The 15,242-nt window shown below is 42.4% G+C and overlaps 2 protein-coding genes across 18 annotated transcripts in view; one reads left to right on the top strand and one right to left on the bottom strand.

Annotated features, from left to right (window-relative positions):
- Positions 1–14,353, bottom strand: part of FGL1 (fibrinogen like 1) — a 52,802-nt gene extending 38,449 nt beyond the window's left edge. Inside the window, exon 1 of the mRNA XM_061404309.1 lies at positions 14,264–14,353. The gene's annotated coding sequence lies outside the window, so the exon portion shown is untranslated. The remainder of the gene's footprint in view (positions 1–14,263) is intronic.
- Positions 14,354–15,022: 669 nt separating this feature from the next.
- The window catches only part of PCM1 (pericentriolar material 1), a 90,521-nt gene continuing 90,301 nt past the window's right edge, over positions 15,023–15,242 (top strand). For 15 of the 17 annotated variants that reach the window (XM_061404291.1, XM_061404289.1, XM_061404290.1 and 12 more), the window contains exon 1: positions 15,038–15,233. The gene's annotated coding sequence lies outside the window, so the exon portion shown is untranslated. Of the gene's footprint in view, positions 15,234–15,242 lie in introns of all 17 variants that reach the window. The other 2 variants (XM_061404275.1, XM_061404282.1) reach the window with 1 other exon arrangement.

The raw sequence follows: 15,242 nt of genomic DNA, 5'->3' as shown, positions 1-15,242 counted from the left end.
TTAAAGTGCTGCACTCACTAGGCCAGCAAATATGTAAAACTCAGCAGTGGCCACAGGACTGGAAAAGGTAAGTTTTTATTCCAATCCCAAAGAAAGGCAATGCCAAAGAATGTTCAAATTACCACACAATCACACTCATTTCACATGCCAGCAAGATTACGCTCAAAATCCTTCAAGGTAGGCTTCAGCAGTATGTGAACTGAGAATTTCCAGATAAACAAGCTGGATTTAGAAAAGGCGGAGGAATCAGAGATCAAATTTCCAACATAGGCTGGATCATAGAAAAAGCAAGGGAATTAAAAAAAAAAAATCTACTCCTGCTTCATTGAATAAGCTAAAGTCTTTGACTGTGTGGATTACAACAAACTGTGGAACATTCTTAAAGAGATGAGAATACCAGATCACCTTGCCTGCCTCCTGAGAAATTTGTATGCAGGACAAGAAGCAACAGTCAGAACTGGACATGGAACAACAAACTGGTTCAAAATTAGGAAAGGAGTAACGTCAAGGCGGAGAAGGCAATGACACCCCACTCCAGTACTCTTGCCTGGAAAATCCCATGGATGGAGGAACCTGGTAGGCTGCAGTCCATGGGGTCGCTAGGAGTAGGACACAACTGAGCGACTTCACTTTCACTTTTCACTTTTCTGCATTGGAGAAGGAAATGGCAACCCACTCCAGTGTTCTTGCCTGGAGAATCCCAGGGACGGGGGAGCCTGGTGGGCTGCCGTCTCTGGGGTCGCACAGAGTCGGACATGACTGAAGCGACTTAGCAGCAGCAACGTCAAGGCTATATATAATCACCCTGCTTATTTAACGTATATGTAGAGTACATCATGTGAAATGCCCCGCTGGATGAAGCACAAGCTGGAATCAAGATTGCTGGGACAAGTATCATAACCTCAGATATGCAGATGACACCACCCTTACGGCAGAAAGTGAGGAAGAACTAAAAAGCTTCTTGATGAAAGTGAAACAGGAGTGTGAAAAAGTTGGCTTAAAACTCAACATTCAGAAAACTAAGATAATGGCTTCTGGTCCCATCACTTCATGGCAAACAGATGGAGAAACAATGGAAACAGTGACAACTTTACTTTTTGGGGCTCCAAAATCGCTGCAGATGGTGACTGCAGCCACAAAATTAAAAGACGCTTGCTCCTTGGAAGAAAAGCTATGACCAACATAGACAGCATATTAAAAAGCAGAGACATTACTTTGCCAACAAAGGTCTGTATAGTCAAAGCTATGGTTTTTCCAGTAGTCATGTATGGATGTGAGAATTGGACTATAAAGAAAGCTGAGTAGTGAAGAATTGATGCTTTTGAACTGTGGTGTTGGAGAAGACTCTTTAGAGTCCCTTAGACTGCAAGGAGATTCAACCAGTCCATCCTAAAGGAAATCAGTCCTGAATATTAATTGGAAGGACTGATGCTGAAGCTGAAACTCCAATACTTTGGCCACTTGATGCGAAGAACTCACTCATGTGAAAAGACCCTGATGCTAGGAAAGATTGAAGGCAGGAGGAGAAGGGGATGACAGAGGATGAGATGGTTGGATTGCATCACTGACTTGACGGATATGAGTTTGAGCAAGCTCCGGGAGTTGGTGATGGACAGGGAAGCCTGATGTCCTGCAGTCCATGGGGTCGAAAAGAGTCAGACATGACTTAGTGACTAAACAACAACAATATTCCATTGTATGTATATACCACATCTTGTTTATCTATCCGTCTGTTGATGGATATTTGGGTTGTTTCCACCTCTTGGCTACTATAAATAATGCTACTATGAACATTGGTATACAATATATCAGTTGCTTTTTAATCTCTCCATGACTAATAAAGGATAAAAGAGAGCAAGAGGCCAAAATATGAACTATGAACTTCAGTTGGTGAGATTCAGTGTCAGATTTTGAGTTTTAGGTCATTCACACTATATGAGAATTAAAAGCAGGTTTGCAAAACAGGTAAGTTCCTTAAAAAGTATTGTTCAGCTCTCAGAAGAATAAAAGTCCAGGAAAGGTCTGAACAAACTCATGTTTCCTCCACCCCAGCCAAACTGGATATGTGCCATTTCCCAAATACAAGTTGTACTTTCTGTTTCTGTACCTTTGCCCATGTTGTTCATTAAGCCTGCAGAAAACTTTTCTCAAAGGACCTGTGATAGTCAACTCTGACCTGTAGGTCGGAACAGAGCAAAATGCTAATAATTATTTTCCTATTCTGAGGCAATTTCATTTAGCATCTTTTCATTACACTGCTAATGCCTATTTCAATTTATTCCTTTTTTATTTTTCAGTTTGTCCTTTAAATACTACATTATACATATTACAGCCAACGAAAGTTGTATGTTCTAGGTCATAAGGTTCTTATGTGCTGTGATCAGATAGATGGTCAGTCATGTTTGACTGTTTGCGATCTCATGGAGCGTAGCCCACCAGGCTCTTCTGTCCATGGAATTTTCCAGGCATAAATACTGGAGTGGGTTGCCATTTCCTCCTCCAGGGAATCTTCCGACCCAGAGATCAAACCCAAGTCTTTAAAGTCTCCTGCGTTGGCAGGTGGGTTCTTTACCACTAGCGCCACCATGTGGTTATTCACTTATTAGTGACCAGTTCTGCATCACCCACAGTCAACAGGCAGCCCCAGACAACAGCCCTGTCTGGTTAACTGAACTGTCTGGTTATCTGCAGTTCTTTTGCCTCCCCCTTCTATTTCTCCTCCCTAATAGCATCTCTATTTTGCCTAGGGCTTCTCCAGAACTTTTTGGGGAATTAATTCTGTGCTTCCACTGCAGGAGCCAGAGGACAGTGGGCTGAGGGCGCTAGGTGCTTTCTCCAGAATTTGCCTGTTTAAGGAGAGACACAAGGAGGTTATGCATCCCAGGAGAGCAGAGGAGGCAGCATGCTGGCCAAAAGGTCCAGGATATGATACAGCTGCTCTACCCTCTGCTTCCTGCTTCTTGGCTTTCCAGAGCTCCCTGAATTTCTGTGCATCCTGAAGTCTGATGGTCCCAGATGCCTTATGATTATGTGAGCCTGACAGTTTACAGTAAACTTCAATAAAATTGCTTAAATTAGCCAGTCAGAAATAGGAACTCTGATACATTAGTATTTTCTTGCTCCTACTCACCTCTCGAATTTCTGTTCTGCTCTGCTTCTGCTGCTGCTAATTTGCTTCAGTTGTGTCCGACTCTGTGCGATCCCATAGACGGCAGCCCACCAGACTCCCCCGTCCCTGGGATTCTCCAGGCAAGAACACTGGAGTGGGTTGCCATTTCCTTCTCCAATGCATGAAAGTGAAAAAATAAAGTGAAGTCGCTCAGTTGTGTCCGACTCCCAGCAACCCCATGGACTGCAGCCCACTAGGCTCCCCCGTCCCTGGGATTCTCCAGGCAAGAACACTGGAGTGAGTTGCCATTTCCTTCTCCAATACATGAAAGTGAAAAGTGAAAGTGAAGTCGCTCAGTTGTGTCCGACTCTTAGGGACCCCATGGACTGCAGCCCACCAGGCTCCTCCATCCATGGGATTTTCCAGGCAAGAGTACTGGAGTGGGGGTGCCATTGCCTTCTCCGATTCCCATCTCTAACTACCCTCTTATTGTTCTCCCTCCTTTCCAACCAAGCTTCATAAAAAGGGCATTCTACACTCACTTCATGGCAGATAGATGGGGAAACAATGGAAACAGTGACAGACTTTATTTTCTTAGGCTCCAAAATCTCTGCAGATGGTGACTTCAGCCATGAAATTAAAAGGCACTTGCTCCTTGAAAGAAAAGCTATGACCAACCTAGACAGCATATTAAAAAGCTGAGATTACTTTGCTAACATAGGTTTGTGTAGTCAAAGCTATGGTTTTTCCAGTAGTCATGTATGGATGTGACAGTTGACCATAAAGAAAGCTGAGTGCCGAAGAATTGATGTTTTTGAATTGTGGTGTTGGAGAAGACTCTTAAGAGTCCTTTGGACAGCAAGGAGATCAAACCAGTCCATCCTGAAGGAAATCAGTCCTGAATATTCATAGGAAGGACTGATGCTGAAGCTGAAACTCCAATACTTTCGGCACCTGACTGGAGGAACTGATTCATTTGAAAAGACCCTGATGCTGAGAAAGACTGAAGGTGGGAGGAAAAGGGGATAACAGAGGATCAGATGATTGAATGGTATCACTGACTCCATGGACATGAGTTTGAGCAAGTTCCAGGAGTTGGTGATGGACAGGGAAGCCTGGCATGTTGCAGGCCATGGGGTCGGACACAAAGTTGGACATGACTGAGTGACTGAACTGAACTGAATGTTCACTGACTCTAGTCTCACTTCCTATTAATCCCACAACTAAAGCCAGTGACTTCTGATCTCTTCATTTTGCTGCAGCTGCTTACTGTGAGGTTGCAAGCCTCTTCAGAGCAATTTATTGATTTCTCAGACTGCTCCTTCTTCAAGACTTACTCTTCAGTGAGTTTTCCTAAAACCCTTCCCTCTTAGCTCTCTGGGTGTCCTCCAAGTTTTTCCTCTTTTCTTTATATAGTAGTTACTCTTCCTCTGCTAGTCCACTGAAAGTCAGTGTTTACCAACTCCCAAATTTCCAACTCCAGCTTTCACTTCTATCTGTAACTCTAGAAGCATTTGACCAACAGTCAACTCAGCCTCATTCTCTTCTGTTCCCCAGAAGAAAAGTCTTGCCTTTGGGAGAACACAGCGAGTTGGTAAAACTCCTACTTACTTATTTAGTTCAAAAACCTTGGCATTATCAGACACCAGTCCTCTCCCTCATCTGTTATTTCCTTAGTAAGTCTTACTGAATCTACCTCCTAAATCTGAATTCTCAGCATCAGCCCCTTGGTTACAACCTCATCGCCACTGCAATCTGAATTTATGTCCTCACCACCTTAGCTTAGTATAATCTGTTGGTAGCTATTCCTTTCTCCAGGGGATCTTCCCAACCTAAGAATCAAACCGGGGTCTCCTGCACTGCAGGTGGATTCTTTACCAGCTGAGCTACCAAAGAAGCCCATAATCTGTTGGTACCTCCTCTGTGATCAATCTGCTTCTAGTTTCCTTCCCATGGTGAATATTTCCTTTGCAGTTAAAAAAAAAGTTATCTGTATAAAAACAAATGTGACCACATCACTCCTCTGTTAATAAGACTAAAGTGGCCCTTGATAAAGGGCCCAAGATAAAATCCAGTTTCTTTTATGTGGTGATTTTGTCTTGGTGTCAGTATCCACTGGTAGTCAAATGGTCCCGACGGTTAAAGCCATCTGTGACTTAGCCAAACTGGTATAGTGTGAATGCTTTGAAACCTCTGCTAAAATGTGATGCAGGAATGGGTCTTGAAAACTTGAGGCCCAAGTCAGTATTGACACAGAGCCTTCTTTGCAAGCTTAATAAGGGTAAACATTTGTATCTGTGAGTTGGGTGACATTTTCTGTGTATTAACTCATTTAATCCTCGTAACAGCTCTTTGAGATATGTATTTCTTATTTTTATTCCCATTTTGCCAGTGAGGTAACTGAGACATAAAAAAGGGCAAATAACTTGCTGAAGGTGGTCAAATATACTAGAGTTTGACTTGAAATAGTCTGGCCTCAGAAGTATGTTCTCATCCATTTGCTGAGGTGCTCTGCTAGCTTTACACAAAGGCAGTGGGGTCACCCAGCCTTAGAACATCATTACAGCCTCTCCAGGGATCTATGCTAATCAGAGGCAAAGTGTGGGAGCCTGAGTCAATGGCAGCTGCTGCTGCTACTGCTGCTGCTGCTGCTAAGTCGCTTCAGTCTTGTCGACTCTGTGCGACCTCAGAGACAGCAGCCCACCAGGCTCCGCCATCCCTGGGATTCTCCAGGCAAGAACACTGGAGTGGGTTGCCATTTCCTTCTCCAATGCATGAAAGTGAAAAGTGAAAGTGAAGTCGCTCAGCTCAGTTGTGTCCAATCCTCAGCGACCCCATGGACTGCAGCCTTCCAGGCTCTTCCATCCATGGGATTTTCCAGGCAAGAGTACTGGAGTGGGGTGCCAATGGCAGCTGAGGGCAACCTAAAGCTGCAGCATAACATTTTACGGAGAATCCTTGTCTCCACATCTTCCCAGTGCCCCCAACCTCCTTGCCAACACTCCATGAAAAGCTTCTGAGAGCCCAGAAGTGGAATCACTGCTGCAGGGGATAATGATGGCCACACATCATACAGGGATGTTTTTAAAGATGACAAGATGAGGGCAGTAGAACAAAGAACAAAACGTGGGATCTGTCTTGAAAATCAGGCATAGTCTGCCCTTCTCTCCCCACTGTGGGTTTGGACTAGACTGACTCCTAAGAACCGAGTTAAGCATCCTCCACTCCATTCTTGAATATCAAAGGAGGAAATGTCAGGGAAGTGGTTCAGTTCAGTTCAGTTCAGTCGCTCAGTCACGTCCAACTCTTTGCGACCTCATGGACTGCAGCACACCAGGCCTCCCTGTCCATCACCAACTCCCAGAGCTTACTCAAACACATGTTCACTGAGTCGGTGATGCCATCCAACCATCTCATCCTCTATCATCCCCTTCTCCTCCCACCTTCAATCTTTCCCAGCATCAGGGTCTTTTCAAATGAGTCAGTTCTTCGCATCCGGTGGCCAAAGTATTGGAGTTTCAGCTTCAACATCAGTCCTTCCTGTGAATATTCAGGACTGATTTCCTTTAGGGTGGACTGGTTGAATCTCCTTGCAGTCCAAGGGACTCTCAAGAGTCTTCTCCAACATCACAGTTCAAAAGCATCAATTCTTTGTTGTTCAGCTTTCGTTATAGTCCATACTATAACTCTCACATCCATACATGACCACTGGAAAAACCATAGCCTTGACCAGATGGAAGTAGAGGGACATGTTTCTTCTTACAGTCTCTGCTCATCAGGATAGTTAAGTCTTATGCAGATAATTTCAGCATTCAAAGAAGACACAACTTTCTTAGAACTTCATGCTGAGGAAATGGGTCACATTAATTCTTGTAGCAGAAAAAGAACATTGTTTATTTTAATGGTAGGTCTAGCTGGGACAGGCTAGAAGCAAGACCAAGGGAAAAACACTGTTCTGATAACAAGGAATTGCTGAAGAATTTGTAGGTTTCATGGGGAACCCAAGAGGAAGAGGGTGAAAAGTGAGGAGTGAGTGAGATAAGAATGGGGAGTAGAATGTGAAGAATTCATCAAGATGACAAAGTTCATGAGTGGCAGCCAGTGAGAAATTCCAGCTATGGCCAAAGATCTCTATAGAAAGGGGTGCTGATATCCATTTTTAAGATGTTTGCTGAAGCACGACTAAGTCCTCTTTCTCTTCACCCCCTTGCACTGCTAGCTTTTCTTCAGTGAAAAACTACCAGACAAAGGTGCCTTGTGTCCGTGGTATTTTGAGAAAATAAAGAGGAAGAGGCCATGTTTGCCTTGGGAATGATGTGGGATGAAGAAAAAGAATAGCCAAAAGAGGCTAGACTTGGGAATTCAGCAGAAGCAAAAAATAAAGAAAAACATAAGCTCCAAGGATTCCAGAAGATGTTGGCAAATGAGATTAGGTTTCCTGGTGTTTCTGTGACTGCACTGTGGTTACCCCAGCAGCCTTGAGGGCTTGGGATCAGTTAGGTAGCTGACATCTGAACTGTGTAAGTAAAGTGGGTATATTTCTTATGCCACAAACTTACATGAGAAAGATAACTGTAATTCTTATTTTTCCAATTGGATTTCAAGACAATATTCTACGGGCTTGAAGAAACCCAGTCTCACTTGCACTGATTTCTGGGGCTTCTGGTAGGTGAGGTCTGCATTGGCCAATGAGAACCAGCTATTCCTGTTGCAGATACTGGCCCCTCTGAGTTCTCCTCAGTCATCAGTCCACACAGACTGCTGCTAAACCTTCCTCCCCTTCCTTTTCAGAGATGCAAGGGACAGCATCTAACTCTTTTGACTTCCCATCCGTTCTTCCTCTTTCCACAAATTCTAAGGGATAGAAACTGCTCTGACCTTAATTTTTTTTTTTTTTCCTGAAAATTTTCTGTCTCTGAGTGTGACAACCCATCATGGAGGCAATGCATACCTATAACTAACCCGAATGGGGGAAAAGAAAATACATAAGAAAATGAAACAAACTAACACCTACAAATACTGTTCAGTTGCATTTGCTTGATATTCTCCCTTTCTTCAATAGTTCAAAAGATTCCTTGCAAAATGATCACCCTGCAAAGTAGTGAAACTGTACTTTTTTTTCTGTTGCTAACTTCTCCTTTGATCTATCATTAATTATCTAAAAACTTTAAAAGTTCAGTACTCTATATCAGGGGTCAGCAAACTATGACACCTGGGTTAAATTGGGCCCACTGCCTATTTTAATATTTTTAAGTGGTTGGAAAAAAATTAGGTGATGATTAATATTTCGTGACTTGTGAAAATTATATAAAATTTAAATTTTAGTGGTTTTTAAAAATATTTTATATAAAAACAATATATTTCCAAAATATTGTTATGTTGGAACACAGACTGCTTTCACTGCACAATTATTAAGTAGGGGGACTGTATGGTCCACAGTACCAAAAATATTTCATATCTAGCCTTTCACAGAAAAAGCTTGTCAACCCCTGCCCTACATCATTCTGTTGCTCTTACTGGCAGGGTTTTATTTTTCCCTTCTCTAGACTGGACTGTCCATCATTCAATATCTTCCAGTTTTTAACTCTGGAAATTTTGTACTCTTCTGCTAAAGAAAAAACATTCTGACTTCTCTTACCTGATTAATCTGAGTTCACAGGTTTTGACAATTCTCCCTGACCTTAGATAGAGTCTTTCTTATGAAGAAGGAATGCGGTATGCGAAGTATTTTTATGGTAAAAGAGCAGAAATCACAGCAAATACAGATGGGGTCTCCCTACATAATGGAGTGAATGGAAAATGACTCAATGTAACCCCAATCATGTTGGATACATTATCCCACCCTTAGTTTCATGCATATACCAATCTAGTTGTCACCTACAATCTCCTTATTTATTGGAGAAAAAAGCACCCAGAGTTCATCTTTTACTGAGTTACTCCAGATTACTCCTTTATACCCATGGCAATTGTTGAGTTATTTCATATAATTTTAATTTTAATGACAGGTTTTTAAAAGTAAAAGCTGAAGATTACTTTTCATAACTTTCTAATATTTTTCATATGAATTAAGGCACAAAATCTCTATTAGCCTGTATTTCCATAAGGGGCTTTCTGGGTAGCTCAAATGGTAAACAATTGCCTGCAGTGTGGGAGACCTGGGTTCGATCCCTGGGTTGGGAAGATTCCCTGGAGAAAGGAAGGGCACCCCACTCCACTATTCTTGCCTGGCGAATTCCATGGATAGAGGAGGCTGGTGGGCTACAGTCCAAGGGGTTGCAAAGAGTCAGAAACCACTGAGTGACTAACACTTTCACTTTTCACTTTCCATAATTACCACTTAATTACATGATTTAATTATTAACAACCGACATCTAGTTATATTTACTACTTTCCTGTTGTAGGGTTGGTGGGAAGCTCATAAAAAATATAGATTATTTTCTTTCCAGTTTTTTATTGCTACTCAGAATCTTTTTAATTTTTCATTTTTTGGTCAAGAGCATGGAGGATGCATACAAACATCCTGCGTGACCTTAGGCAAATGACTTAACTTCTCTGTGCTTCAGTTTCCCTCTCTCCCCCCCCGCCCCCCCGGCCTTTTTTGGCCATGCTACTCGGCATGTGGGATCTTAGTTCTGGACTAGGGATTGAACCCACATCCTTGCAGTGGCAGTGCAGACTCCTAACCACTGGATCACCAGAAAGTGAAAGTTAAGTCGCTCAGTCATGTCCGACTCTTTGCAACCCCGTGGACTGTAGCCCACCAGGCTTCCCTGTCCATGGGATTCTCCAGGCAAGAATACTGGAGTGGGTTGCCATTTCCTTCTCCAGGGGATCTTCCTGACCAAGGGATTGAACCCAGGTCTCCCCCATTGCAGGCAGATGCTTTAACCTCTGAGCCCTTAAAAAAAATCCCTCTAACTTGATTTTTTCCTGGGAAGCAAGCACTGTACACAGGAGTGCATGACTGCAGCTCTGATCAGGTTTACAGTGAATAAATAAGGAGGGTAAAAACATACAGACTCCCAAGAATATATACAAGCAACATAGATGAAGAAGGGTATAGTAATTATACCTCTACAGTTGGAAAGCCATGCAAATATGTATGGGATTGTTGGAATCACAGGATTGCATATATTGAATGAGTGAATTTTGAAAGAAAAGGACCATAAATTGGTTAGGAAGGAAAGAACAGTTTGGACTGATGTAAATGTTATTATTATACATTGGAAGGGGTGATTAGATATTTTGGAATCTAGTAATAAAAAGTCTGAGCTAAACAGTAATGAGAGATGTCATGGTAATTAGATATGGGGGAAACAGAGGATGGTAAGAAGAGCCTTGAAACATTACTTATGCATGTGGATTTGGTATAATTATGTGATATAATTATATAGTAATTAATTGATTTAATTATTTATATTAATTATAGATAATTAATATAATTATTTCATTCAGGTTTTTTGAGCAAAAGAAGTACATAAAAATTATAATTAACACAGTGGTTTCTCATTGCAAACACTAGACAGTGCTTCTCAACTGGGAGTGATTTTGCCCTCACCCCCCCACCCCACCCTGACTCTGGAGGGTATTTAGCTATGTCAGGAGACATTTTTGACTGTCACAGCTGGGGAGACAGGGTGCTACAGGCATCTCGTGGGAAGAGGCCAGGGGTCCTGCCATGCATAGGACAGCCCCCCACAGCAAAGAACATCCAGCCCTGAATGTCAATCATGTCAAGATTAAGAAACTCTGGGCTTACTTAAGGCAGAGCAGTAAAATGCTCAGATTTAACCAAAAGGTGAAAAAACTAGGCCAGAGGTCTCCAACTAGTATCCTGTGTGACATGATCAATCTCTCTTTTTTTTTTATCAAAAAGCTATCTTACTCACAAAGCTAAGATAAATAGTAAAGACAAATCAGTTATACTCAATTGGAGAACTATTCAAAAATTAATTTTACATTCTGCTCTTAATAGATCTTGTGTTTCTACCCATCGACATGGATGAATCTCAGAAATGTTAACAATGAGTCAATAAACAAGTCAAGCAAGAAAATAATCAGCATGATATCATGCATATGAAGGTTGAAAACAAAACTAAAAAATATACTATTTAGGGATATATAAATATAGTTACACAAGGAAAATGAAGGAATTATAACACCAATGTCATTCAAGATAGTATTTATGTCTGCAAAGAAGAGGAACAAGCTTGGTGGAATGCTAAGGAATCCTTAGATATACAGATTATATTCTACATTTTATGTTAGTAAGTGGGTTATTCAGTATTTCTTTTCTTGTTGTACTTAATAATTTTCTTGGATATACAAAAAATCACATAAAAACAATCTTAAATTCAGTTATAATAGTAATATACTTTGGCCACCTGATGCGAAGAGCTGACTCATTTGAAAAGACCCTGATGCTGGGAAAGATTGAGGGCAGGAGGGGAAGAGGACAGAGGATGAGATGGTTGGATGGCATCACCGACTCAATGGACATGGGTTTGGGTGGACTCCGAGAGTTGGTGATGGACAGGGAGGCCTGGAGTGCTGCGGTTCACAGGGTCGCAATGAGTCAGACACAACTGAGCGACTGAACTGCACTAAACAGTGGTCTCTGAAGGGTTTTCCTTTAAGTTCTATTGCCACCTGCAGGTTATAACTAAGTACTGCAAAAACTGTCTTCAATGAACATCAAAATTAATGAACATGAGAACAAATGAACTTCACAAGGCATTTGGGATACAAAGAAGCATAGGCAGGCTTTCTTCTCAAGCCACACTTAAAATCTATCTGTGGATAAAGAACTTACAGAATACATTAAAGAGATAAACAATATAGCACAAAACATTGTATTTTAAGTGCCCCCTGTTCAGTGTCATACTAAATCTCAATAACACATTTTGATATTTTATACAGCATGACAACTGATTTAATTAACCATCAGATTCCAAGCCCTTGACTTGATTCATTCTGCCACCACCTTAGACCAGGCTTTAATTATTTCATGCCAGTTACCACCCATTCTTTGTCTCTCCTCTGTCCTCTCCCTAGTCAGTTCTAAACATTGCCACTAGATTAATGTCTTAAAATGACTACTTCATTTATATCATTGCCTCTTTCAAACCCTCATTTGGTTCCACACTGTCTATCGAACAAAGCCCAACCTTTCAGATCAACATTTAAGATTTTTTTTTACAGTTTGGCCCTAACCTGTTCATCCATTTTGCTTTCTTCTCCTGTTTCCCCATTCCCCACCACATGAATTCTCTATTTGACCCTGTCTGTCTTCTGCATTATCTATTGCTTATTTTGGACATACTATCTAACTTATAGCTCTTTTTTCCTTGAACATCATTCTTCCATTTAGGCCTTCACACCCATCTTTAATATACGTTAAGTTTTTCTTAAACATGGAAAGCTGAGATGTAGTTTCAACCTGTATCTCTTAGAGGCCGCTCATTCCTTATTTACATTTCCACAAGGGTGTTGCCCCTAATTTCACCCTACAGAGATATCATAGAACTATCACCATCTTTGAGGCAATGTAACATACTTAATTCAACAGAGCTTCCCAGTGATAAAGTATCTGTTTTCCAAGGTAGGAGATGCAAGAGATGTGAGTTCAATCCCTGGGCCCAGAAGATCCCCTGGATGAGGAAATGGCAACCCACACCAGTATTCTTGCCTGGAAAATCCCATGGACAGAGGAGCCTGGTGGGCTACCACGGGCCCAGAGGGTCACAGTGTCAGACACGACTGAATGGCTGAGCACGTAAGCATTTAATAGAACATACTTTTTCTCTGCATTCCTAAAGCACTTACTGTATCTTTATTTGCCATATTCATACACTAACACTACCGATGCTAAACTGGTTTATTTGCATCGTTGTTTTCTAAATTAGATGTGAAGTTTTTAGAAACTGGGGACAATTTCATCATTTTTGGGTTCTTTCCTCTGTCCACTGCCCATACTTATTTTGAGGCCCCCATTTTAATATAAACATTTATCAGGCTCCTCCCACCACCAGACATAAGAACATTAACATTTTTTTAGGGTTCATAAATTTAAAAAAATTTAAAAATAAAATAATGACCACAATGATTTCAGTAGTGCTTTTGAATCCATTTGAACTGTTTCAATGCCAGTAGCTTCTATCACCATTTTGTTTTATGCATATGTTATTATAGGCATAAAACAAAATGGTGATGATGATGGCTTATTTTTTTTTCCCCATGCATTTTCTTAATTAAAAAATTCTTTTAAGGGGTCACTAGACCTCAGTTTAAACCTGGGCTCTCCCACTTGGAGCCCTCAGAACTCTGACGATTTATTTAACCTCTCATTAGTAAAATGGAACTGATGCAGAACGAGTTATCTTCATGACAGTTGTGAGAATTAAAAAAATTACAACAGATGAAATGCTGGAACCGGTGTCCGTTACAGAATTAACATTACTTTAAGCGGGGGGGCGGGGGGGCGGTGGGGGGAGCGGGGCGCCGAGGGAGCCTTTCAAGGTAGGCAACGTTACTAGCTCTTGTCCCTCCTTTCATGGATGGGGCAACTGAAGCTCAGAAAGGTTAACTTGCCCAAGGTCTTAATGGGCTAGAGTAATCTAATCCATTATCCCATCGGTGGTGTGAGTTCCCACAGCACTTTATTATCTTATAAAAAAGAATTTATTTACATCATACCTTATTTCTTCATCATTCAATAAAATACCTCTCAAAGGGCAGGGACTAAGTTTTTGTTATCTAAATAATGTACTTAAAAATGTATGACGAAGTGTCAAAGATCACTGCACTGAAACTGAACCTACATTCAGTTGCAAATTACAGTAGCAGGAAGGGCTTTATTTATCTGAATTATGTATTGACATGCAGTTCTACTAATCGGTTTTGCTAACAGTTTTTATTGGTGACTAAGAACAATTTGTTCTTGGAACTCAGATGCGTATTCTTCATTCCTCCTACCCTTATTTTGCTTAAAACAAAACTATCCCGCAACTGCAAACTGTCGAAAAATAAAATGCTCTCGCACTCAAGAAAAATTGAGCTGTGTTTAAAGCTTTCAGTTAGCCACACCGAAGACCTTAACTATCACTTTACCGCATTTGGGGGGTTTACGAGAGAACCTGTCAATGTATTACTAACCTTAACAGTGTCGCTGATGAGAGAAGAGAGTACATACACAGGGAATTCAGAGACTATGGTTTCAGATAACATTTCTTGAGATTCAATTTTGATGAAAATCATCCGGCTCTTCTAAGACCAGCAGGGCATGAATTCAAGCTGGTATTAATTACTGACTGATGATGCTCCCACTGACCAACTGGACGATTTCGACTATTAAACTTGCGTGGGTTTATCTCCTCAGGCGTATAAAATTAGGCCCATATTGTAAAGGTCCTTTTGGTTCCATCCTTTCCCGACCCACATATGGGTGGAGAGAGACCCCAGTTTTCCGGCACTTTCAGGGGCTGGCACCCATCCCGCCCCTACCCCCCGCCCCAAGGAAAACGAGACCGCGCCTCCTCTCGTTTTCCATCTGCCAAAGTAGGTCTCCAACCATTTCCTCAGAGGCCTCGCCTTCCTTGTGGAGGAGCCGGAAGCGCACAGCATGCTGGGATTCGTAGTCACATCCCTCGTGGCGAACGAGCGGGAGCGTGTAACCCGAGATCGAGCTGGCATTCTGGGATATGTAGTTTCTGGTGGTTCGTTTGTGGACTCGACACCGGGCTCCGGAGCGAGAGGTGACACCACCGACTCCAGCGGTCACATGACTCCGGTCTAGCGCGCGGATCGCACTGCGGCTCCCGCCCGGGCGAGTTTCGCCCCCGCGCGGCCGTTGCCGAGGAGACGGCGCATGTCTCCCGGCGCGTTGCCCCCTCTGCAGTCCCCCCGCCCCTCTTCTCCCACCACAATGAGATCCTAAGATGGCGGTGGCTGCGGCGGTTGGCGCTGAGGAGCTGAGGTAGACGAGGCGGCCATTGGGCCCTAAGCAGCCAGGGAACTTGGGGCTTCTCCCTGCTGCGGTCTCTAAGGGCGGCCCGCTGCCGGTGGCGGGTCGTGGGGGCGCTGACCGCTACTCCGCTTTTGGCAGGAGCGGCTGCTTCGTTTACAGGTAATGCCT

This window comes from Bos javanicus, chromosome 27 (genome assembly GCF_032452875.1).
Source record: "Bos javanicus breed banteng chromosome 27, ARS-OSU_banteng_1.0, whole genome shotgun sequence".
NCBI lineage: Eukaryota > Metazoa > Chordata > Mammalia > Artiodactyla > Bovidae > Bos > Bos javanicus.
Note: the sequence above shows the minus strand (reverse complement) of the source record. Positions and strands in the feature narration are given on the sequence as shown.